This window comes from Amblyomma maculatum, chromosome 5 (genome assembly GCF_055883805.1).
Source record: "Amblyomma maculatum isolate TAMU_Amacu chromosome 5, ASM5588380v1, whole genome shotgun sequence".
Lineage (NCBI taxonomy): Eukaryota > Metazoa > Arthropoda > Arachnida > Ixodida > Ixodidae > Amblyomma > Amblyomma maculatum.
In genome coordinates this window covers 65,778,609-65,805,735 of record NC_139348.1, presented here as the reverse complement: position 1 = coordinate 65,805,735, position 27,127 = coordinate 65,778,609, and the positions used below count along the sequence as shown (strand labels likewise).

At 45.9% G+C, this 27,127-nt stretch overlaps 1 pseudogene; it reads right to left on the bottom strand.

Moving 5' to 3' along the window:
- The window catches only part of LOC146188431 (uncharacterized), a 130,669-nt pseudogene that overhangs the window by 56,366 nt on the left and 47,176 nt on the right, over positions 1-27,127 (bottom strand).

Below are 27,127 nucleotides of genomic sequence, written 5' to 3'. Positions count from 1 at the left end.
CAGCCACATCGTGTCGCAAAACCTTCGGTGTCATTACATCAGATAGAAGTGGACTATCTTCGTGATTATCGACCAGTACAAGGACTGAGGCGGATAAAAATGTGTTCACAATAAGTGGCAGGAATAGGGGAAGCCAGCTAGCGTGCCGCTGGCGTGGACACTTTTGGCGACCCCGGCCCATTCGACGGCATTCAACTGAATGAAAGGTATTCCAGTAATATGCGTTGTGGGGCTAGTTGGTTCATACTCAGATTTGTTTTATGCGCAAATAACAGTGTTTCGCCAAATCTTCCCCAGAATTCGAGCCTTGTTGCTCATATTTCCTTGACTACGTGCCGTGCAAGATGCGCTCCGTCCTGTCTCCCTTGTCATTTTGTGTCGTCTTTTTGTGCGCATAAAACCAATCTGAGTATGAACCAACTAGCCCCACAACGCACATTACTGGAATACCTTTCGTCGACAGTGGGCCCTTTTTTGAGTGTTTCGACACATCTTCCCAAGATTCGAGCCTTTTTGCTATTATTTCCTTGATTACGTGCCGTGCGAGGTGCGCTCCGCCCTGTCTCCCTTGTCTTTTTGTGTCATATTTTTGAGCGCATAAAACCTATGTGAGTATGAACCAACTAGCCCCACAACGCATATTACTGGAATTCCTTTCTTCGACAGTGGGCCCTTTTTTGAGTGTTTCGCCACATCTTCCCCAAGATTCGAGCCTTGTTGCTCATATTTCCTTGACTACGTGCCGTGCGAGGTGCGCTCCGTCCTGTCTCCCTTGTCTTTTTGTGCGCATAAAACTAATGTGAGTATGAACCAACTAGCCCCACAACGCATATTACTGGAATACCTTTCTTCGACAGTGGGCCCTTTTTTGAGTGTTTCCCCACATCTTCCCCAAGATTCGAGCCTTGTTGCTCATATTTCCTTGATTACGTGCCGTGCGAGGTGCGCTCCGTCCTGTCTCCCTTGTCTTTTTGTGTCGTCTTTTTGTGCGCATAACACCAATCTGAGCATGAACCAAATAGCCCCACAACGCATATTACTGGAATACCTTTCTTCAACAGTGGGCCCTTTTTTGAGTCTTTCGCCACATCTTCCCCAAGATTCGAGCCTTGTTGCTCATATTTCCTTGACTACGTGCCGTGCGAGCGGCGCTCCGTCCTGTCTCCCTTGTCTTTTTGTGCGCATAAAATCAATCTGAGTGTGAACCAACTAGCCCCACAACGCATATTACTGGAATACGTTTCTTCGACAGTGGGCCCTTTTTTGAGTGTTTCGCCACATCTTCCCCGAGATTCGAGCCTTGTTGCTCATATTTCCTTGACTACGTGCCGTGCGAGGTGCGCTCCGTCCTGTCTTCCTTGTCTTTTTGTGTCGTCTTTTTGTGCGCATAAAACCAATCTGAATGAAAGGGCCATCGCTGGACCTTAGCTTGTCCCAAGCTTCTTTATAGGGATCAGGCAAGAGTTCTGAGGGGAGCTTATGGACTTTGCACGCCCAGATCATATGCTCGAAGCTGTCTTTCTCCCCAAAAAATCGGCAGAAGGGATTCATATCCTTGTTTATGAGTTTGGGCGCACGTGTGGATTAGCTTTTACGGGATTTTGTGATTTTTGTGTTTTTCATGCCTGGTAAGCTTACCCGAGGCAACACTTTAACTCTTTTAAAGCACATGTTTTAAAAAGAAATTCAGTTGTTAATCAGTGCTTGGTCCATATGTGAGCTGTCTTCCTATCCTGGTCTTCGTTTTTCGCGTTGTGCTAGATGCTCACGTCTATTGAGCTGTTTGAGACATATCTTGTTTTTCCTTTCGTCACACAGGCGCCTAAATGTACAGGCTCCATTGTTCTGCATTCCTTCTATGTTTTTATTACGTTGAATGTTCTGTCTTTTTTTATATACTGAAGTTTATATACAGTTCAAAGATTTTACATTTCACTAGGATTCAACCAGGCGGCAATAGGTACTGTACCTAATTCTGCCTTATTTAAAATATAATATAGATCTTTGATAGCGACTGCTCAATTCTTTATGAACAATCATAATTTTATCACCTTCTTTTCTGGTAAGCTATGTGCCGAAAATAAACATGTTGGCCAATTATGGTTATCGTCTCCACCTTAGTGGGCTTTAATGAATCACTGAAACAGCTAGATTTAAAATTCTTCCGAAATGTCTTAATGAAATATTCATTGTATTTTTGTTGACTCACTGACATGGTAAGAAATATTGGCGAAAGCTTTTGTGCTAGCTTTTTCGTCTAATATTAGGAACTGTTCATGTATATAGCTTCAGTTCTTTTTCTTCTAGTTTATTTTGTTACGGCTTTCTTCTAAAAACTGAGAACTTTCTTCTGATATGGTTTTAATGTATACTTCTTTATAAGTGGTTGCCATCAACGAATTATCGGCTATCGTTGCGCTGCAGAGAAATATAAGTTATACTACACTGGCATGTTTCAAATTTTTGCTGCCAAGCGCACGTTATGACTGTAATGTAAGCATGTCTTGCATAACCTTTAAGACCATAAGTAATTTTTGTGCGAAAAAACAATATTTCTATTGTTTCGAGATGCTAAAAATTCTACCTCCGGTATTCGTTGTGTTTTGAAGTCTATTTTTGTTCCGCATATACAACTGATATTGCGTTATACGTGATTGATCAGGTTAAAAGGAATAACATAAAAGCTTTCTCTTGAAATGCGTGCATTACGTACATTCTTTTACTGAAAAGGAAATTGAGAACAGCATCACATGCCAAGGTCTTCATACATCGGACGAAAAAGTCTGTCAGGGGCGAAAACGAAGTGCATCCGTTCGGCTTGCGGTATTTTCGCAACTAGGCCTAATTTGTGGAACCAATGCCTAATAACAGCAAATAGGAAATATTGCTCTGGAATTTTGTCAGTGTTCTTTTCTATTTCAACGCAGCTATCTACTAAATTTTAAGGACTAGCTGAAATTTCAGTTTGTAGAGCCTGATACTGCTTGTTTTCCCCCTGTATGCCTCAGCCCACTAATCTGTAATTACGACCACGGAATGTTCTTGGGCTTGAATACTTTGTCATTCTGCATCTCCTTCACTTATTGGCGGGTGGCATCACGCTCTTTGGGAGAAACACAATGAGGCTATTGATGTACTGGGCGTTTGCCATCATGTGTGTTTATCGGGGTTTAGTGACACTCGACTGGAAAATCTTAGGCGACTAGGCAAAGAAGTCTCCGAACTGCAGCGTCAGTTCTTGAAATTGCTGCTGTTCTAAAGTCGGGGGCACTGCGCTTATGTAGACAATGCTAACCGTCCACAAAGAGTGCTCTCTATGCATGTGAAACACTCGTTCGCCCTTTAGAGCTATGTCGACGTAAACTATGCCTGTGCCACGAAATAAACGACGACACTCGCAACTGAAGTTGGTCGCCTGGACTTAAACGCAGCGGTCAGAACTTACGGCCAGCCCTTTTACCACGCAAATACCCAGGCCGAACAAGAAAGAGACATTTGTCTCGACACCACCTAGTCCCAGACGCGGCTTGTCGCGTGTGGCCCCAGCCCGCGAAGTCCCTATCACTGTAGCATGGAAAAATGCAGTGCTGCTCTGTAAGTATCATAGATAAGCTTGCTGGTACGGCATTCCGAAATACGTTTCTATGTATGCAGTGCCGTCTATTTATACATGTTTCAAATGACCCTTTCTAGGGCCACATCAAACATTAACTACCCCTTAATTACCCTCTGAAACCATCTTGGTGGGACCTCCAAGACAATTTTTGTCATCCATGTTAGAAAGTGTTATCGGCTGGTATGACGGAAGTTATGGCAGCTTGACAGCGTCGTCGCTTTTTAGTATCACAACCGCGTGTATCCTTCGAAATTACGATGGTGTATTTTTCTTAACATATAGCTTGCTCAAAACTCAATGCAAGTACGCAAGTTCTCATTTGGAAGCTGTATAAAAGCTGCGCCCAATCAGTGAAAACTTGGAGATTTTCCAGTACCTACGTCGCCTATGGCATTATCACTCTCTCACGTAGTGATGGGTGTATTCAAGCAGCGTTTCATCTATTTTTAGAATCCCACCCAAATTAACAGCTTCGCAATGGCCTCTGAATTGAATCACATCCACGTGTGCGTCCAGATGTTTCTGCCTCTTGGCAAAGAGATCGATTCCGTTTATTCCTAATGCCGCTGTTGTCTTGCCCGCTCTTCCCGTCATAACACGCGATGATACTCGTCGTCGCACAACCAAGTCGGCCGTAACTCAGGCTAAACTGAGAAGCAGAGACTTGACACAAATTTAACGAGAGCTACAAGCAGTGCATGCAAAGCTGGCCAAGCTCTCCTCCGCCCAAGCGCCACAGCTTTGTAACAGAAGCCCTTTAGCTTCGCTTCCGAACCGGTTTCCCACATGTCGAGCGTTATCTCAACGCCTTTCTTCTCCATCAGTACGTGTCGCAGCCCTTCCTCTACTTTCTGCACCAGACGGCAAATACGTGCTGTCCTCTGAGCAGTAAAAATTGGTTCATAGGAAGGGAAAGGAGCAGTGTCTGTCACAATTGTTTCTGTGGATACCTGAACGGTGCCAGTGAAGTTCCGTTGTTGGTTCTTTTCCTTTGTGCGCAAGGGGTGCGACGCCAGAGACGGTAACGTGGTTCAGCGGAGGCCCCTTACGCTAGAGGCGCCGCGCTGGAGACGGTTGGAGACAGGAGTTGACGAGAAGAATAACTGAATATTTATACACACAGCAAATATTTATAACAATAACGTTTACAACAGAGATATGCAAGGTGGAACTGGCTAACTGGGACATATTCCCACCTCGGCATAGCCGAAGATGCAGAGCATCTAAACCTAGCCCAGAACGCCGGACTGGGCATTCGGGCTCGGTTTTACTCCCTGAGGTCCAGCCCTAATTTCCACACCGTCCAAGCACCACAAACATCAACCTGATTAGTTGGTTCCGACGTCCAGCTCCCCCTTCAACTTTAAAAGAACTAAACCCTCTCTCTCCTTGAAAAAAAGGGAAAAACAAACCTAGTGTCACGTCCTTCCTACATGCCGCGGTACAAGTGGCCGTTCACCTGGCCGTTACGACGTTCAAGTCAACGGGTAGCGTTGCTACAATAAAAAAAAGAAAATGAAAAGAGTGGTCCGTGGTTCTGTCACAGCTTGGCTATCCTCACGAGTGAACCGCTTTTGTTAGTTCTCGCCACCACATCCCATCGGGCGCTTGCGTGAACGGGCGTCTCACCCATAACCGCGAGATCGAGACAGCGCGCTCAACTCGGTGTGCACAAAAAGGGGAAAAGAAAAGAGCGGTCAGCGGTCCTGTCACGGCTCACCTGTCGTCACGAGTTCAGGGCTATTGTTAGGCGTTTGCCACAGTATTCCGTCTGGTGCGCGTGTGAATGTGTGTATAGCCTGCGATTGCGGGGTTAAGGCGGCGCCTGCAAGCTGTTGTTCACCACATCACAGACTGTCACTCAGCTCGTAACGCTCGTCACCCTAAATCGCTTTGTGCGCTTCGCCAGGTGCCTCGCGGCGCCCTCCTTTCTCCACCCCACCTTCGATCTATGAGTTAGCGCTACCCTCATGCGCATTCGACCACTGTGCGGCACTTTCTGAGTTCAGCGTGACTAGTCTGTCGCCCTTCCTTGACTTTAATGACGAGCTCTTTCCATCATGAATACTACTTAGTCTGTCGGAATGTTCCCTGCTCTGGAAGCCATAGTCCTCGTCGGTTTCACGTGCACTGAAACACGCGTTTTCGCGTCCCGCCCGATGTAGCGTTTGCGGTATCACGTTGTTCACATCCCAAAATACCGGACTAGCGCCCTCGATACAGCTGCCTGAAGAGTTGCTTCATTGAAAGGGACAATACACAGTAACATTGGATACAGTTTGGCGGCTTTCTTCCGCCTAGCTATCGATTTCGTAGAAAGATGCACTTTCTGTTACCTGCTCTTTTTCCGCACGTCTCCCTGACGGGTCGGTGATCACGACCATGTCCTCGCTCGTAGAGTATACAGGTACTTGAATTCCTTTCTGACTGTTGTGACCGGGCAGCTCATTTTCATTGCTGGCATCTCGGGGTAGCGGTAAAGCTGCACTTTGTTCGCACTATTTCGGAGGTCTAACCTCGTTTCCTGTCTTTTTTGTATCTTTCTCCATCTAAACAGTTCTACTGCTAACCGACTGGTTGTTCAAGGTAACCTCACTGCTCTTTTCTTGGTGGTTACTTGTCATACTTAAAAAGAAATTGCTTTCCCGCTCCAGTGGTGTACTTAGTGACTCTATGCTGAGCATTTCTTCGCCCACTGCTTTCATCCGCCGTGTAGCCACAGCTATCTTCAGATCAGCTTTTGGCGAGCATCCAAATCAAGCATACTGCACCCGAAACTGGGCGCATTTCCTTCCTTTAGTCTTTGCAATTCTGCCTGCAGCTGTATATCAACACTCTGCTGTGCCCGGCAGCACTATAACATTTTAATAATTCTTTCACGAGCAGTTGTCCGCACTGTGCGGAGAAGGCTTCGGACATCTACCACATGTTGTGGGCTTGCCCATCCAACCCATCTATTCCTCGTCACCCCAACCCCACTCGGGAGGACAGGGAGGCGACCTGCTCGGCTGCTATGACCTGCAGGCCCAAAGGGCCTTGGTCGAACGCGTCCGGGCAGCGGCCGACACCACTGGGGTCTTGTACTGGGAACCCACCTAGTATTTTTAATTACGGGCTGGATATTTATATATGGGGTCATGCATACCTCCACCCTCTTAAATTAATGAACGTTTGTCACTACCACCATCCGCCGCAAGCGGCGTTTACCTACCTACCAGTCCCAGCCCCGTAGGGACAGGAACAGCAACTTTCAAAAAGCGCGCGTTCAAGTGTGGCATTGCAGATGGCAGGGACGCATCCTGCCTCGGCCAAACAGAATGCTTTAAAAGCAGGACACACTTTGTACACGACTTTGGGCACACTTTGTACCAATTATAATTATATGTAGCACTGCAACGACCGCAGATAAAATTATCATCTTGTCTAGCATTCCTGCCATCTGCAATCCCACACCTGAACGCGCGAGATGGAACGCCACGTGACAGGAGCGATGGTGCACCATCCAAACGCTTACTTTTCGGTGATACTGCGCATTTCCTTCCCAAATGATTGCTTTATTGATTGGAATGGAAAGGCGCGGTAACTGTCTCACTTGTTTTCTGTGGACACCTCAACCGGTGGTGGTAACAACTTTTATTGCCACGAAATGAAAGGAATTATTTCGGGCTGGGGCGAGTCTAGGGTGGCCTCCAGTCGGGAGCGACCTCTTGAGCTCGCGTGACGAGGGCCAGTTGCGTAGTTTTTCTTGGGCTGGCCAACAGCTTGTTCCATTCCTCCGCTGAGGGAGCTGGCAAGAGTGTCTTTGCAGGGGGATTGCTGGCACATTCCCACAGTATATGGTCTTGAGTGGCCTGCGTCCCGTCACCGCAGTGCCGGCATGCAGGGTTGAATTCTCCGTTTGTAATTAACGATAGTCGGTAGGGGCTAAGAATGGCCTTTGTTTGTAGGCGTCTGAGTGTCGTGGCTTGCGCCCGGTCGAGGTCGGGGTGAGGGACGGGGTACGTGCATCTTAGCTCGCGATAAAAGTTTGTTACCTCCGCGTATGTGCGCGGTGCCTCGACAGGCGCGTCCGTTTCCGATAGATCTCCCGTCTCCCAGTTGGTTAAGCCTCGGGCTAGACGGTCGACCCCTTCGTTTCCGGAGTTACCCGCGTGAGCCGGAACCCATACGAGATTGATGTTGTGATTGAGAGATCGGTTGCGCAGAATTCGCGCCCGCGAGTGCGCTTACAGAATTTTTGGCGAAATTTTGAACGGCGCTTTTTGAGTCGCTTAGAATAGTTTTGGTGTGGGGATCCGCGATGGCCAGCGCGATAGCTACTTCCTCTGCCTCGCATGTGGAGCTAGCATGAAATGTTATGGCGTTAATGAAGGTTGACTTTGGAGTGGCCATACATGTCACGTATGCTCCGTTTTTGATGTGTTGAGCTGCATCCACGTACACTGCTTCTGGATCGTCCTCGTACTGTTTTTCAAGGGTCTGTGCCCTTGTCTTCCTGCGGGCATCATGTCTACCTGGTAGCATGTTTTTGGCTATTGGTTTAACAACTAGTCTACTAGTTATGTCAGCCGATAAATGGGATGTTGAGCACACCTCCTCAGTGGGGTGTATGTGGAGCTTGTCGAGAATTACGCGTCCCGCAAGGCTGCGTGACAAGCGGGTCACTTGTGCTGTCTTATGGGCTTCAATTAGTTCAGATAGTGTGTTAAAAATTCCTAACTGCAGTAGTCGATCTGAGTTAGCGTATACTGGTAAGCTAAGGGCCGCTTTGTATGCTGTTCTAATATTGCTATTAAGTGCATGTTCGTCCCTACGACGCAGATGATAGTACGGGCAAGCGTAGATTATTCTGCTTATCATAAAGGCTTGAATGATCCTGCACAGGTCGGCGTCTCTCATACCCCTGCGACGTGTGGCAATACGTCTCACCAGCCCACCTATCTGGTGCGCCGTGACGCGTAGCCGGCGTATACCTTCTGTGTTCTGCGTATTATTCTGAATCAACATTCCGAGAACTCTGATCGTGGCTACCGGGGGTATCGGATGGTTGTCAATGTGTAACTGGATAGGTTCTCGAGAATCTGGTTTTACCTGTGAAGCTTGTTTGTTCCTTATAACTAATAGTTCTGATTTAGCCGGTGAACAGGTAAGGCCGTTTTCCTGCACATAAGACTGTACCGTGTCGATAGCTCGTTGTATTGAATCTGTAATATCTCCATCGGATCCAGAATTGGTCCATATGGTGATGTCGTCGGCGTATATGGAATGATGTACGAATGGGATATCATTTAACAGACGCGGGAGGCCGCTCATAACGATGTTGAAGAGAAAAGGTGAAAGTACGGCACCTTGCGGTGTTCCTCTCGTCCCTAGTGTAATTTTTTTGCTAAATTTGTCAACGAAATGGAGCGTAGCCGTACGCGCATTCAGAAAGGCAGCGATGTAGTCGTATGTCCGTTTGCCTACGTGTAACTGTGAGAGGTAATTGAGGATGGAAGCGTGTGAAACATTGTCGAAGGCCTTACTTACATCCAGTCCCAGGATGGTTCGCGTGGCTCTTATGCGATTTGTATCTAGAATGTTTTGTTGAATTTGCCACATAATGTCCTGAGTCGAAAGACCTGCTCGAAACCCAATCATGGATGGGGGAAACGTGCCTTCCGCATCGGTGTGCATAAGGAGCCTGTTTAAGACAACGTGTTCCATTACCTTCCCGAGACATGACGTTAGTGAGATTGGGCGGAGGTTCCCCATCTCGAGTCTTTTGCCCGGTTTAGGTATGAAAATAATTTTAGCGTGCTTCCATTCCTCAGGTACGCTGCCCTCTGTCCAGTACCTGTTGAAGAGGTCCGTAAGAGCCTCTACTGACTGGTCTTCTAAATTGCGCAACATCTTATTGGTGATGCAATCTTCCCCCGGTGCCGAGGTGGTGTTAATTTGGTTAAGAGCAGCCCTAATCTCTGCTACGGTAAAGACGCTATCCATGCGAGGATTATCCAATCCTGAGTACCCATCTGGCGTGGGTATATCCTGGGAGGTGTTAATGTATTTATCTTTTAAAGTGGTCATGAACTCTTCGTCGGTGCCTTGGAAAGATTGCGAGATCCTATGTAGGTTCTTGTGGGAATCTGCCTTAGTTCTCGTAGGATCCAGTAAATGTCTAAGTAAAAACCACGTGTTCTTGCTGCCCATTTGCCCATTAAGGCGGTCGCAAGTCTGATGCCACTGTTCTCGGCTAAGTTCCCACGAGTAAGCCTCAATTTCCTTTTCAAGCCGGGTTAGCCGAATTTTTAAATGTCGGTTGTGCTTATTTTTACGTTATCGAGCATGCATAGTTCCTTGTGCTTCAATCATGTGCACTAGCTTAGCGTCCGGGCTGGGACTGCTGTCCTCCAGGGTAACAGTTTTTGAAGTGTTTGGGGCGTCTTGCAACAGACGCTCCGTCCATTGTCTTAAATCTACTATACCTTCCGCTGGCCTTTGCGAGCGGACATATATAAAGGCGTCCCAGTTCGTGTGCTTCACTTCCTGGCGACGCATTTTGCAATGCGTAGCTTGGAAAGTGGTACATAGTACATAGTGGTCGCTTCCTATGTTTGTATTTAGGTTTTCCCATCTCGCATCGGGGATATTTCTGGCAAAGGTAAGGTCAGGGCACGTATCCCTGGTTACACTGTTACCAATGCGCGTAGGTTTATCAGGGTCGACGAGTAAGGTATGCCCTAGTGCCTGGGCTGTCTCCCATAATTTAGTTCCCTTTCTACTGTTACCTGAGTAGCCCCATTCTGCATGGGGTGCGTTAAAGTCTCCAACAGTCAGCAACATTCCATTATGAGCGGCTGCATGCACCTTACGGAAGAGTGTGGCTATTTCCGTGCTGTTGTCTTTAGGTGGACTATATACGTTTAGAATGTAAAGGGGAGATTGTGTTCGTTTGTTCGGCAGGATTTGTATAAATGTATGAGAGACCTCCGGTGTTTCCAAATCTAGTTGGTTTGTAGTTAGATTACGGTGTACAAGTGTAGCTGTGATCGGCCGGCACTCAGCCGACACTTTCTCATTGTATGCTGTTTACCCTGCAAGCTTTACTTCTGTATTCGTCTCTTGAAGTGCTATGACTACCGGCCTGTTTGTTTGGGCCAAAACTGCATATTCCAGAGCCTTGCGCTTGGCTCGGAATCCCCTGCAGTTCCATTGCCACACTATAACAGGTGTACTAGCCATCGCGTATCGGGTAAGGTTCCGCTCGCGCGGGTTGCAATACGCTGGTTCGGAGAATGCTGCTGGGGGACGGACGCGCCGAAGCACCCTCAGCTGGGCGTGAGAATGCTGTGTGGGCGGGAGGCAAAGAGCCTGCATTTGGCGTTGGAGATATCAGATTGCTAGGGGATGCTAGTGCATTAACCCTGGTTGTAAGCGTGTCGAGTTTAGCTAGGACAGTTTCGAAAGTAGTCGGAAACTTTTCCATTGTGTCACTTACTTTGTTAAGCTGTGGTATTAATTTCTGGGTAGTTTCCTCCACCTTGGCTAGTCTTTGGTCTATTTTTGCAAATGTCTCTTCATAATTACTCTCTAAGTCATCTCTATCTGGCCGACGTACCAAAGGTGCCTTTCGTTTGTTACGGCGGTTTTGATCTACTTCCATGTCCTCATTGCGGCTGACTTCAACGCGAGCGCAAGCCACAGACGACTGTTCATTTTTTGATTGCGTATTTGCAATTTGTAGCTGTTTGATTTTTGCGTTAGGCTGAGCTAACTGTTGTTGCAATTGTCGGACTAACTCTGCCAGCTCCCTTACCTGTGAGTCGGGTGCTCGGCGTTGCTTGTCGTCTGTAAGTGGCGTCTTCTATGCCAAATGTTTGGCAGGTCTTCCTTCTTCTCCGGAGTTGGAGTTGATCCGCGAGCTGCGTCTCTGGGACGATGACCTTGGTGGGAATGAAAGTGTAAAGAGAGAAAGAGGAGCCGTAGTGGAGGGCTACGGAGTAATTTCGACCACCTGGGGATATTTAACGTGCGCTGACATCGCACAGCATACGGACGCCTCTTCGTTTAGCCTCCATCGAAACGCGGCCGCCGAGGTCGGGTTCGAACCCGGGTACTCCGGCACAGTAGTCGGGCGTCTTTCCATTGCACCACCCCGGCGGGGCGTAAGCCAATTATAATTTGTGTTCCACTGCAACGAACGCCGATAAAATGCTCGGGCAGCGAAATCTCAAGGCGCCAGCACCTCTCACCTAAGCTAAAGTGAGCAGCTAAGCGGCGGCGCGCGCCTTATACCCGCCGTTCGGCTACGCACACAGATGGCACCCATGTAAGCGGACCTAGGTACCGCCGCCGTTGAACATAATCTGGACGCTCCCGCCGGCGCAGTGTCAATACCTGAGTATATTCTTTTACCGTGCGACGTAGTAATTTCGACCACCTGGAGATCTTTAACGTGCGCTGACATCGCACAGCACACGGACGCCACTTCGTTTCGCCTCCATCGAAACGCAGCCGCCGCGGGTGGGTTCGCATCCGGGAACTCTGGCACAGTAGTTGGGCGTCTTACCACTCCTACATTGTTTTGGTTTGGCAACAAAAGCGTTTCTCTTGCTATTTTTTCATTTTGTCCGTTATAAGCGAACCAAGCCTACCTCATCGGAGACGAATCTTCGTAGCGCACTGCTAAAAAGAAATGCAAAGTCGATAACTTAAATTGCAGCCAGAACATCATCAGCTGCAGCGCCATGCTTTCGGGAGTAGAATTCCATTGCCTCAAAACAATCGTTGCCCTAGCTTACTGCGAAAAGCGCAAAATATCTGTTTCCGTAAGGATAACAACAAATCGACGGAGGAGTAGATTTGCAACCTGGAAGGTATGATACTTGGTAGTTTCAAAAATGCCTTCTCGGAAAGATTTCCCATGCCTGTTCTCATTTCATTTTCAGCGAAAACCGATATCGATAAAACCTAATACTATGTTTACCCTCAGACTTCATATTTCTGCAAAGCAGTTTCAGTGGCACTGTCGATATGTTCCAATTTGTAGCTAGAAGACATACATAATAATTACAAACCACTGCAGTTTTGTATAGATTAACCAACGCCGCTGAGCACCAGCAACTCCACGATGAGCAGCTTCACGAATGGTGCTCTGTATGACGCCTCAATACCTTGCTCGCAACTTGATGACCATGACGAACGCAAACCACCGCCCCACAAAGAGAGAACTTCAAGAAAATTCGATTTTCTCACCTTCTACCGCTTTTCGCCGTGTGACACCAGTCAGCTGGTAACAGCATATGCGAAAGTTAGAGAACTGGAGAGAGCAGGAAAGGGGGACAGGAGAAACACTTATTGCAAAAATCGTGGAGGCGCTGATCCCAAAATGGCCTTCACAATGTCATCGATCGTTCGCATCCGCGGCAAAAACTAATTTTCACATCCTTCCTCTACCCGCCTTGGGTAACCTAGCAAGCAACCGAAATTTTCTACGAAAGCCCGTCGTATGTCCACCCTATATTGCTTCTGACGGGATGCAGAACCAACAAATATCGATGGAGGTTTCTGGACATGCGTAGCAAAAGCTACCGAGCGCGTTGCTCACGAAGTGTGACTCAATATAATAGTCGCCGATGTGCTAGCTGCAGCACGTGTAGTGGTCTCGGAGGTTACGTGTTTTCTTGATGATAATGATGATGAAGATGCCCTCAAACAAAGTGGCAGATACCTACGGCGGAGGATTTGGCATTTTCCGAATTTTCTTTCTCTTTGACTGCCGTCTTCTTCTTCTCCCTGTTTTTTGTTCCCTTCTTCTGCGACCAGGACCGACTAGTCGCTGTGGTTACGACGCATTCGTTTTAGTGACTAGCGGCGATTACGCGAAATGCGCCGCTGACTACCGCAGTGTAGTTCTTGCTTCAAATTAGATAAGTACCGCCACAAAAGGTCGCTGTTGTCAAGCGTGTTAGAAGGGCATGTAGTCAGCGCATTTGCTCTGTATGGCTTACTAACCTGCATTATGGATAAGCACCGGTTTTACAGCAATACACGTTTTCAAATAAGATTCATTTAAACAAGGAAAATAAAAAAAGCACAATGAAAAGTAGTGTTAAATTCTCCTCACGTCTACTCTTAAGGCAAAGCTTAAGCATTTATCTAATTTCAATTTACAATACAATTTATTAAGTTCAGAAATTATTCTCGGAAACTTTTGCTAGGATTTTCTTCTTTCACAGATATTTTGCGAGTCAGAGAAGCCACTGACTAATCCAAGGTGGGCGGCCTATCCTAGGTCTTTTGCAAAGCGTTCATAAGTCGGGAACAAAAGGGGTTTCATGTATATCCACGTGATGTGGTCCTTCATCCAATTTTAAATTATATGCATGCATGTTACTGAGAACGCTTGTAATTTGAAACTTCCGTAAGCTGTTACCAAAGCCTTACGGCATATATTACCCTACTGAAAAACGAAAAGGTCTACAGGGCCATAACCTCACACAATCTCAACAAATCACATAGACTCTCATACGGTGCACATCATTATCATAAAATATCTTGCATAATTTATGTTAATGTACAAGAAACTATGAGATCTTACGCAATTATTTGTGACTTGTGATCTCTTACGTGAATTGTGTGAGACTGTGTGAGAAAATGTGAGGTTATTGCCTCATACAATTTTTCAGTAGGGTATGCCTAAATGTTTTCAAGCAATTTCATTTGAATATCGTACATTATTACTGAAGGCCTGCAGACTAACATCCTTGTTGATTTATTGCTATAAATAAATAGAAATATTATTGCGCAAGCCATGTCGTCTGCTACCGTAGCTTTATAATCCTGAGCTGCGACAAGAAGAAATGAGAGCTTTAACACAATGGGAATAGAAAAATAGAAACAGGAACACTAATTTTAAGAAGAAATTACCGCTTTGCTTGTAAAACGACACTGATTCTCTATATTCCGTATACCGCGCCACCGTAACACGACTTTTCGAAAACGGCGGTTCGAGCGGCAAAGAGAAAGGAAAAGTGCTTAGACGCGTGCCATCCTCCGTGCTTGCTTGGTAGGCCTGCCCTTGCGAGATGGTGGCGTTCCTTTGGCTACGCCGTTGACAGCTTTAAAAGGCGGCCCCGCCACCCCAACCCCCCCCCCCCCCCACTTACAGGGCTTCTCGCAGAAAACATGGCTGTTAGCTCCTAGATCTTTTGTCAGCGTTCTGCCCCTTAGGCTATAGTAGTTTCCGCTGCGTTACAGGCTCTGTCAGCAAGAGGTCTGCACGTGACGCATGTGACGGTCCCTGCCTAGCTGAGCGCCTTCGTTTCGGCTGATTGTGCAAGCTGCCTGGATCCGAAGAATGGCCTATTCAACTCCTTCTCCCTCTACATCATGTGAGCAGTCAACCATTTTCTGGGTGTTATACTGTTCATAATATATGCATTTAGCTCTAGATTTTTGTAGTCAGAGATGCTTTTAACATGAGATACCAAGTTTATAGCGTCTTTCAAAACACGACGGAAGGCTTTTGTGAAAGCGAGGTTATGCTGAAAATATGTGACAAATTGGGAAAGCGATCATCATGAATGGTGTTCTTCGGTAAAATTATTTGATGTTACTGCTCCCCCTTTTCTGTCGAGCACTTCGTCCTTTCTTTTTTCTTGTCTGATTAAGATGGAAGTGCCCGTAAAATTGTGGTGAATACTTGATGGCTAGTGTAAGATAAAATCTATTACCATTAGTATGTTTTCGTGTTCTTTAAATATGCTTGTTGAGTCCGACGCTGATAATCCAAATGGTACGCACTTTACAGTCAGTCTTGCTGGCCAACATTTCAAGACTGCTTTTAGTCAATAGGCGTTTCAATCGAAAAGTTTTACCAATAAATTTCCCGCGCACCCTACAATCACCATCGTGAATCATACCAGCATAGTTCGGCTTGTGAAATAAATGTACTCCGTACCTCATAGAGCTCAAAGGCTGTGTGTATATAAACAGCTCTGCGTATTTTTAGTGTTACAACATACCGTGGCTTTCATTTCCTTCTACTCATGTCTTATATAAAAAGGTACTATATTTCACTAATCTGCTTATGATTCCACTAAACCAAGCCTGAAACGGTTTAACATCTAAGAAGTAAGCTGCTAGATCCAGCGGCAATTTTAAGGTGCTGATAATTGTGCAAATGTGGCTGTTATTTATAATATGGCACTTACGGTCACAGTAGAATAGAACTCTTCTCAAGGGCTGTGGCTAGAGTGATATCTTCGTGTATGCTATTTTCCGTTTTATTGTTCAGAACACTGTAACGATGAAACTAATCGGAGGTGACTCACGAAGAATGAATATACATCAGTTGATCAATTAGCAAGCAATGTATTACAGAACTATAATCACTCTTAACCTTTTTCAAAATTGAATCCTAGGGCCAGATATATTTTTGAATTATATGAATGACAGAGCTTTATTTGAACTTCTTAATAAATACAAGCTGTCTTGGCGCTAAACATGGATTCCTTTCCTACCGTACACTCTAAACATTGCCCATAGAAATGTGATATTGTGAAGGCTCAGTATTGTTCGGAATTTTTTATCTTAAAGTTTACAATTAATCTATCCAATTTTGATTCAAGCGGCACCTCTGAAAAACGCCATTCTATAGGAGCTGAAATTAGCTACAAGTTCGCAATATGTTCGCGGAGGATCAAACCGTTTTTAATGGACCTCCAGGTAGCAATACCATTAAACATGACAGCTTCAGCAGAAACACACATCAAATGTCAACCTAGACGTCAATTCATGATTACTATTCTTATTGGTAAAATATGAAACAATTCATAAATTTGGCTAGCTGCGATAGCGCACAGCGCCAGCGCTACAATTATCCATTGCAGTCTATATTAATCGTGATGTAAATTTTCTTTTTCCTTACCTATCATGATAACCAATTTTGTGTAATATATGTGGCTCCAACATCCTTAGTCGGAAATTAGACCAAACAGTCATGGTGCAGAAGAGACAAGCAAACGTTCAGCACTATAGCAGATCTGATAGCTTACCAAGATACTTTGTTGGGCGAGTAGGTACTTATTCATTATCGATATAAACAGCGCGAACACGAAAACAAGGGACAAGAAACAAGAAAGCCACAGTACATGCGCTGACTCACAACTAAGCCTAAGCCGTATACTCCAAGGCCCAGAAAAACAAACATGAAGAAAACGAAACAGTCACGTAAAAAACCCCTGGGTTCACCTGCTGCATAAAAATTACTTTAAAAAATCACTTAAAAAAGACACCTCTTTGCTTGAAAGAGCAAGAGACGGCTTGCTGACACACTTATTGTCCGTTGAAATAAAATACGATTCCACTATCTCTCTCGTTATCTTCTGTTTGTGGCGATATAAAATCTTAACACTGTCTAACTTAGGAGTGCACTTCTTCTTCTCCTTCTTCATTATTTCACATGACTGGCAATGGGATACTAGAAACGTTTTGTCCTTTCCAATTTCCAAGTTGTTACAGTGTTCCTGTAGTCTCTTATTTATACACCGTCCGGTTTGTCCTATATAACTGGCTCCACAAGAGAGTGGAAGCCTATACACAACACCTGTCTTGCATATGCTTCACCCCACATTCTTGCTTCTTCTCTTCTCTTTCCCTTTGAACAGCCGGGCAGATCCTCTTCATCTTGAGCGGGGCGGTCAGTGCGACGTCCACATTATACCTCTTGCCTACATTTTTGAGGCCATGCGAAATCCTGTGCACATACGGTACCACGGCAACCTTCCTCTTCCTCTCACCCATGCTGGGCGGGGATTTCAGTCTGTGCGTTCTTTTAAGGTTCTTCAGTACCCGGCAACTGGCCTCAATAATAACTGATTCGCAATAACCGGCCTTTGCAATTCTCTTCACTTGTCTTTCAAAACTCTTGCCCATGCCGTGGTAACAAGATTTCGTCAACGCACTTAATAAGCAAGTGTTTATCATCCCATTCTTCACTAATTTGGAATGTCCTGAATTGGAGCCTAGCAACGGCTTCATCGATCTCGGGTTGTATTCCCAACAAACATGATCATCACCGAATTGAATCAAAATATCTAAATACTGTAACTGATCGTCCACTGGTTTCTCAACAGTAAATTCCAGGCCGGATCCACACTCAGTAAAAACATCCATAATGTCCTTCATTCTTTGATTGAATCCCTCACGGTCTGTTAATACTAAAAAGTCGTCCACATACCTGAAGGTGGAATAATGCAAGCCCTCCAAGTTATCCTTCAGGTGTCTGTCCACGTACATTCAGAAGATGTCACTCAAGACCGGTGCAACACTCGATCCAATGCATACTCCAGCCTTCTGCGTATATAGCTTGTTCTTCCATCATATGAAGGTGGATTCCAGGTAGAACCACAAAAGTTCAAGGAAACTTTCAACACTAACACCTGAGGCGTCAATGAAGTCACATTCATTATTGTCTTCTGTAATGCACATTTGTACTCGCTTAAGGAGGCAGTCATGGGGAAGGCTATAATATAAATCCTTGACATCCATGCTGAAGCCGACACAATTTCTTGGGTTGTGTTCTTTGAGGAACACGACAAGGGCTTCAGAGTTAGGTAGCCTTAGAGGGTCTGATAAAGTCAACGAGGAAAGGTGCTTCTGCAAATACTTGGACACCAGGTGCTGCCACGTGCTCTTCTCAGATACGATGGCTCTGAACGGAACATCTGGTTTATGGGTTTTTGCCGAAAAGAATACTTCCAAATGTAGTTGCTTGCATTTCTTCACCTGTTCACGTATCCGTTCAAGACCCAGATCATCTAGAAGAGCCATAGCCCTCTCTTTTATCTTGGTCGCTTCCATAGGAAACCTCTTGAAATTCTTCTCAACAGCAGCCTCAGCTTTTTCTTGAAACTGATTCTCAGAAAAAATAGTAAAATACCCTTCTTTACCTGAAAGTATAACTCTGAGGTCTCTTGAGGCCATCCGTTTAGCAATATAGTTAATAGGGCACCGTTTCCCCTTTAATCCTTCCTTTGTGTGCTCTAGCACTTCCATGCACTCATGGATGCACCGTGACCTTTCAGAATCTTCAACTCTATTTGCAATACAGCGTGACATGGTCACCTGTTCAGCCTCATCAACTCTAGGTTCAAAAGCATGTTTAGGACCCAGCCTCAGCATCTTATCAATACCTAGAGGTATATCTTCATCAGCGAAATTCAATACCTTGCCTTGCTGATCTTTGTTCATCTTCTTCTTCCGTGGAAGCAGAGGTAGAACCACCTTCCAAAGGAATTCCGTCAATCTTTCACTCAGGGCACTCCACTCTGTGTACTTGCGAAACGCACGCTGCTTGCTATACATGCACTCACACACGAGTCGTAGACAATCCTTGAAATGGCGGGCTTGCCTCCACGTCTCAGACACCATTATACGGCAGAGTCTCCTGCAATGACCAGTAGACGGCCTCAGGAACCCAAAGGTCTTCAGGAATTCCGGAGGCACTGTGCCGAGCTTGAGGTACCAAGAGGCCTTTCTTGCTTGGCAGACACAAACTGCGATGGCAGGCGCTAACACCTCAGGGTCATTAAACGAAAGGTTCTGTAGGACACACGAAGAGCCCGTTGCACAAGAAATATGGCTTACCAAGATACTTTGTTGGGCGAGTTGGTACTTATTCATTATTGATATAAACAGCGCGAACACGAAAACAAGGGACAAGAAACAAGAAAGCCACAGTACATGCGCTGACTCACAACTAAGCCTAAGCCGTTTACTCCAAGGCCCAGAAAAACAAACATGAAGAAAACGAAACAGTCACGTGAAAAACCCCTGGGTTCACCTGCTGCATAAAAATTACTTTAAAAAATCACTTGAAAAAGACACCTCTTTGCTTGAAAGAACAAGAGACGGCTTGCTGACACACTTATTGTCCGTTGAAATAAAATACGCTTCCACTATCTCTCTCGTTATCTTCTGTTTGTGGCGATATAAAATCTTAACACTGTCAAACTTAGGAGTGCACTTCTTCTTCTCCTTCTTCATTATTTCACATGACTGGCAATGGGATACTAGAAACGTTTTGTCTTTTCCGATTTCTAAGTTGTTACAGTGTTCCTCTAATCTCTTATTTATACACCGTCCGGTTTGTCCTATATAACTGGCTCCACAAGAGAGTGGAAGCCTATACACAACACCTGTCTTGCATCCAACATAGGGGTTTCTATGTTTCACCCCACATTCTTGCTTCTTCTCTTCTCTTTCCCTTTGAACAGCCGGGCAGATCCTCTTCATCTTGAGTGGGGCGGTCAGTGCGACGTCCACATTATACCTCTTGCCTACATTTTTGAGGCCATGCAAAAATCCTGTGCACATACGGTACCACGGCAACCTTCCTCTTCCTCTCACCCATGCTGGGCAGGGATTTCAGTCTGTGCGTTCTTTTAAGGTTCTTCAGTACCCGGCAACTGGCCTCAATAATAACTGACTCGCGATAACCGGCCTTTGCAATTCTCTTCACTTGTCTTTCAAAACTCTTGCCCATGCCGTGGTAACAAGATTTCGTCAACGCACTTGCTTATTATGTGCGTTGACGAAATCTTGTTACCACGGCATGGGCAAGAGTTTTGAAAGAGAAGTGAAGAGAATTGCAAAGGCCGGTTATCGCGAGTCAGTTATTATTGAGGCCAGTTGCGGGGTACTGAAGAACCTTAAAAGAACGCACAGACTGAAATCCCTGCCCAGCATGGGTGAGAGGAAGAGGAAGGTTGCCGTGGTACCGTATGTGCACAGGATTTCGCATGGCCTCAAAAATGTAGGCAAGATGTATAATGTGGACGTCGCACTGACCGCCCCGCTCAAGATGAAGAGGATCTGCCCGGCTGTTCAAAGGGAAAGAGAAGAGAAGAAGCAAGAATGTGGGGTGAAACATAGAAACCCCTATGTTGGATGCAAGACAGGTGTTGTGTATAGGCTTCCACTCTCTTGTGGAGCCAGTTATATAGGACAAACCGGACGGTGTATAAATAAGAGACTACAGGAACACTGTAACAACTTGGAAATTGGAAAGGACAAAACGTTTCTAGTGTCCCATTGCCAGTCATGTGAAATAATGAAGAAGGAGAAGAAGAAGTGCACTCCTAAGTTTGACAGTGTTAAGATTTTATATCGCCACAAACAGAAGATAACGAGAGAGATAGTGGAAGCGTATTTTATTTCAACGGACAATAAGTGTGTCAGCAAGCCGTCTCTTGCTCTTTCAAGCAAAGAGGTGTCTTTTTTAAGTGATTTTTTTTAAGTAATTTTTATGCAGCAGGTGAACCCAGGGGTTTTTCACGTGACTGTTTCGTTTTCTTCATGTTTGTTTTTCTGGGCCTTGGAGTAAACGGCTTAGGCTTAGTTGTGAGTCAGCGCATGTACTGTGGCTTTCTTGTTTCTTGTCCCTTGTTTTCGTGTTCGCGCTGTTTATATTAATAATGAATAAGTACCAACTCGCCCAACAAAGTATTTTGGTAAGCCATATTTCTTGTGCAACGGGCTCTTCGTGTGTCCTACAGAACCTTTCGTTTAATGACCCTGAGGTGTTAGCGCCTGCCATCGCAGTTTGTGTCTGCCAAGCAAGAAAGGCCTCTTGGTACCTCAAGCTCGGCACAGTGCCTCCGGAATTCCTGAAGACTTTTGGGTTCCTGAGGCCGTCGACTGGTCATTGCAGGAGACTCTGCCGTATAATGGCGTCTGAGACGTGGAGGCAAGCCCGCCATTTCAAGGATTGTCTACGACTCGTGTGTGAGTGCACGTATAGCAAGCAGCGTGCGTTTCGCAAGTACACAGAGTGGAGTGCCCTGAGTGAAAGATTGACGGAATTCCTTTGGAAGGTGGTTCTACCTCTGCTTCCACGGAAGAAGAAGATGAACAAAGATCAGCAGGCAAGATATTGAATTTCGCTGATGAAGATATACCTCTAGGTATTGATAAGATGCTGAGGCTGGGTCCTAAACATGCTTTTGAACCTAGAGTTGATGAGGCTGAACAGGTGACCATGTCACGCTGTATTGCAAATAGAGTTCAAGATTCTGAAAGGTCACGGTGCATCCATGAGTGCATGGAAGTGCTAGAGCACACAAAAGAAGGATTAAAGGGGAAACGGTGCCCTATTAACTATATTGCTAAATGGATGGCCTCAAGAGACCTCAGAGTTATACTTTCAGGTAAAGAAGGGTATTTTACTATTTTTTCTGAGAATCAGTTTCAAGAAAAAGCCGAGGCTGCTGTTGAGAAGAATTTCAAGAGGTTTCCTATGGAAGCGACCAAGATAAAAGAGAGGGCTATGGCTCTTCTAGATGATCTGGGGCTTGAACGGATACGTGAACAGGTGAAGAAATGCAAGCAACTACATTTGGAAGTATTCTTTTCGGCAAAAACCCATAAACCAGATGTTCCGTTCAGAGCCATCGTATCTGAGAAGAGCACGTGGCAGCACCTGGTGTCCAAGTATTTGCAGAAGCACCTTTCCTCGTTGACTTTATCAGACCCTCTAAGGCTACCTAACTCTGAAGCCCTTGTCGTGTTCCTCAAAGAACACAACCCAAGAAATTGTGTCGGCTTCAGCATGGATGTCAAGGATTTATATTATAGCCTTCCCCATGACTGCCTCCTTAAGCGAGTACAAATGTGCATTACAGAAGACAATAACGAATGTGACTTCATTGACGCCTCAGGTGTTAGTGTTGAAAGTTTCCTTGAACATTTGTGGTTCTACCTGGAATCCACCTTCATAGGATGGAAGAACAGGCTATATACGCAGAAGGCTGGAGTATGCATTGGATCGAGTGTTGCACCGGTCTTGAGTGACATCTTCTTAATGTACGCGGACAGACACCTGAAGGATAACTTGGAGGGCTTGCATTATTCCACCTTCAGGTATGTGGACGACTTTTTAGTATTAACAGACCGTGAGGGATTCAATCAAAGAATGAAGGACTTTATGGATGTTTTTACTGAGTGTGGATCCAGCCTGGAATTTACTGTTGAGAAACCAGTGGACGATCAGTTACAGTATTTAGATATTTTGATTCAATTCGGTGATGATCATGTTTGTTGGGAATACAACCCGAGATCGATGAAGCCGTTGCTAGGCTCCAATTCAGGACATTCCAAATTAGTGAAGAATGGGATGATAAACACTTGCTTATTAAGTGCGTTGACGAAATCTTGTTACCACGGCTTGGGCAAGAGTTTTGAAAGACAAGTGAAGAGAATTGCAAAGGCCGGTTATCGCGAATCAGTTATTATTGAGGCCAGTTGCCGGGTACTGAAGAACCTTAAAAGAACGCACAGACTGAAATCCCTGCCCAGCATAGGTGAGAGGAAGAGGAAGGTTGCCGTGGTACCGTATGTGCACAGGATTTCGCGTGGCCTCAAAAATGTAGGCAAGAGGTATAATGTGGACGTCGCACTGACCGCCCCGCTCAAGATGAAGAGGATCTGCCCGGCTGTTCAAAGGGAAAGAGAAGAGAAGAAGCAAGAATGTGGGGTGAAACATAGAAACCCCTATGTTGGATGCAAGACAGGTGTTGTGTATAGGCTTTCACTCTCTTGTGGAGCCAGTTATATAGGACAAACCGGACGGTGTATAGATAAGAGACTACAGGAACACTGTAACAACTTGGAAATTGGAAAGGACAAAACGTTTTTAGTATCCCATTGCCAGTCATGTGAAATAATGAAGAAGGAGAAGAAGTGCACTCCTAAGTTTGACAGTGTTAAGATTTTATATCGCCACAAACAGAAGATAACGAGAGAGATAGTGGAAGCGTATTTTATTTCAACGGACAATAAGTGTGTCAGCAAGCCGTCTCTTGCTCTTTCAAGCAAAGAGGTGTCTTTTTTAAGTGATTTTTTAAAGTAATTTTTATGCAGCAGGTGAACCCAGGGGTTTTTCACGGGACTGTTTCGTTTTCTTCGTGTTTGTTTTTCTGGGCCTTGGAGTAAACGGCTTAGGCTTAGTTGTGAGTCAGCGCATGTACTGTGGCTTTCTTGTTTCTTGTCCCTTGTTTTCGTGTTCGCGCTGTTTATATCAATAATGAATAAGATCTGATAGCACCTGGTCCCTTTCTTCTATCTAAAACATTGTCGTCTTTGGATGCGACCTAATGATACCTGGTGGCATTATTCCCCCTCCGAAAAAAATAAGCTCTGGTAAGGGTCAAGCTTGCGGGCGCGGATGAGAGAGGGAACAAATCATTGAAAATAAATGGCAGGCAGAACACTCCAAAACCTCAAAATGCAAACACCGGCCGTCACTGTGTCAAGTAGGGCTTCAAGTGGAGTACGAGTACTACCTCAGGTTGAGGCTGACGGCTTGGACTGTGCACTGTGCCGTCGGGTAGAAGTCCACAAGTCACATCAGAGAGACGGCGAAGCACTTTGTATGGCCTCAAATAGCGACTTAACTTCGGCAATCCTGGGCGACGGACAGAGGTCCACACCCACACTTGGTCATCGAGGTGGTACTCGTCATGACCGTGGCGTTGGGTATAGCGACTTGCATCGCTCGCCTCTTGTCGCTTGATGAGCATGCGGGCAATCTGGCAGGCATTCTTTGCGTACTGGCTAAATTCCACAGAGTGCGGCGTCAGTGGCTGTTTGTTTGTTGGCACATGGGACCACGGCATCCAACAGGGTTTGTACGTAAAGGCCATAGAAGAGGCGAAACAGCACAAAACAAGTGGTTTCCTGTACGGCGGTCTTATAATCAAATGCCACGTACGGGCGAACTGTGTACCACGTTTTATGTTTTACATCGATGACACCAGCATGTTCGCTATAGTTTTGTTTATATGTTCCGTGATGCCGGTTGGCTACGACTGGTAGGCAGTAGATTTTCGATGCCAGATTTGACTCACCTCGAACACCCCCTTCAAGAGCAGCACTGTAAAGGCCGGGCGTCTATCTGAGATGGCGTAGAATGGAACACCACGTTCATAACGAACTGTGCGATTTCAGAAGCTTTTCCTCACGGTACAGCATTCGTTTCTGGACAACGCGTTAAATGGTCTGTCGCTACTGCAATCCACTTATTACCATCCGAAGATGATGGGAATGGGCCAAGAAAATCCGAATAGACTTGGTCAAAAGGTTTCCGTGGTGGCGCAAGTGGTTGGAAAAGACCTGCATGCTTACTGTAGGGTACTTGCGGTGCTGGCGTTCGCGGCAACCTCTGACATAACGGTGGATGGCGGCTGAAAATTTGGGCCAGTAATAGTATTGACTCACGCTTACTAGATTGCGCGCTAATTCCAAGTGGCCAGATGTTGGCTCATCGTGACAGGCAACGAGGATATCGTTTGAGTGCTCGGACGGCACGACTACAAGGTAGACTTGGTGCCGCTACTCGAGTTCTTCCTGTATAGAATGCCATTGCGCATGCAAAATGATGAAAGTTTCCGGAAGAACTGTCGGAGTATTTGCAAGCCTGGTCCTCGAGATGGTGATTTACAGGTCTTAGGTGCGCGCCAGCTCGTTGCCTTGCTTTGATGTCAGTATCACTGACTGCACCCAGGAAGCGACTGTCATCCTCGGAGTTCTCGTCTGCTAACTCGGCAGGTGCGCACGGGAGCATGTCTGCGTCTTCATGTTTACGGCCAGAGTTGTATACAATCACGTAGTCTTGTTCCTTTAAGCTGAAGCTCCACCGTGCTAGGCGGTCGGACGGGCCTGGAGATCGGCCAGCCAGCGTAAGGAATGATGATCGGTTACCACTTTCATATGCAAGGCGCCCTAAATGTAAGGGCGAAATTTCATTGTAGCCCACACGACCGCGAGGCACGTCTTTTCCGATGTCGAGTGGTAAGTTTTGGCACGTGAGGGAGTGCCACTGGTATAATCTATCAAGCGTTCGACGCCGTCTTGGCGTTGGACGAGGACAGGTCCAAGACGATGTTGCTGTCGTCGGTTTGGATTTCAGTGTAGGCGTCCTCATCAAGAGCAGGAGTTGTTTACAACAGTAGGCGCAGTTCTGCAAAAGCTTCTTGCTGCTCCTCAGTCCAAGACGGTGTATTGTTTTGCGTTAAAGAGTTGACAGGATCGGCAATCTTGGAGAAATCGGCGATAAATTGTCGGCAGTTGGCGCACAGACGCAGGAAGCGTTTGAGAGCTTTTTTTTTTGTAGCAGGAACGGGAAAGTCGACTATGGCAGCAGTTTTGTCGGGATCAGGCGGCCACTGTCGGCAATCACAAGGTGGCTGAGAAACTTGAGTTGTTCGTGTCTGAAGTGACAGCCTTCAGGCTTGAATGTCAAATAAACCAAGCACAGAGCATATGACACTGTTTTCAGGCATTGGAGATGTTGATCGATGGTATCAGAAAACACACCAGCCAGGTACACTAGACAGGCTAGCCATTTAGGTCCAACAAATAGTGTTTATAATCAGTGAACGTCGTCGGTGCTGAACGCAGACCTAAACACAGTAACTGAAATTCACATAGACAATCGGGTGTGGTGAAAGTTGTGTTTTCACAGTCATGTTAGTTAAATGCGATCTCCCAATACCTGCTTTAGAAGTAAATTGAGGAAAAGTACTTCGCGGTTCGCAGTCTGTCCAGTTAGTCATCTGTGCGTCGCAGCGGGTAAACGTCCATTTTAGTGATGGTAATCAGTTTCCTGTAACCGAAGCAAACGCCAAGGGTTCCATCTTTTTTTAGCCAGAATTACAGGCGACGAGCAAGGGCTGTTAGATGGTTGTACAACGCCATAACTAAGCATCTCTTTCACATGTGTTTGTATGCTCCCACGTTCCTTAAGCGATACTCGGCAGGGCTGTTGGCGTACTGGGAGGGTTTCATTTGTCGTAATTATTTGGTGCTTCATCATAACTTTTTGTCTATTAATGGGTCTGTAGTCGAGCAATAAAGCACGTAGGTCACGATGCTGAGTCGCCGACAGCTTGTGGCTGACATCAATCTGATCTAAAGATGTGTCCGGACATAGCACAGCTGCAGACGCAAAACATTCAGAAATGTTGGCGAAGTTTTCAGCGAAGGCGATGGAAAACATGGCGAGCGTCAGTGGTAAAATTTGTTACCAGGATTTCCGACTGACCGTTAGCTATGTTGATGAGGCTTCGGACGAGCATATGCCGTGAGTCAACAGAAGTGACAGATACCTCTCAGCGACTACAGTTCCTTCACGTAACCCGTCGAATTCGACACTGACACAACACCGGCACGCGGCAGGATCAAATGGATCAAAATGGTATATGCAGAAATGTGAAGGGCGGAACAGCGTTGCCGAACGTCAGCGTTGTCATCGGCATTCTCTGTAGAAACTGTCGCGGTTCGCTGCCTCAGGTTCATGATGACTCCGTTCACGCGAAGAAAGTCAACGCCGAGAAACAAGTTAAACGAACATTCACGAAGAACCAGACAGCTAACCACAATCTTGGAGTCCAGAATCTGTATCCTGATGATGCGCTGTCCGAGCAGAGTTATAATATGACCGCCAGCCGTGAGGATCTGCGCACCAGA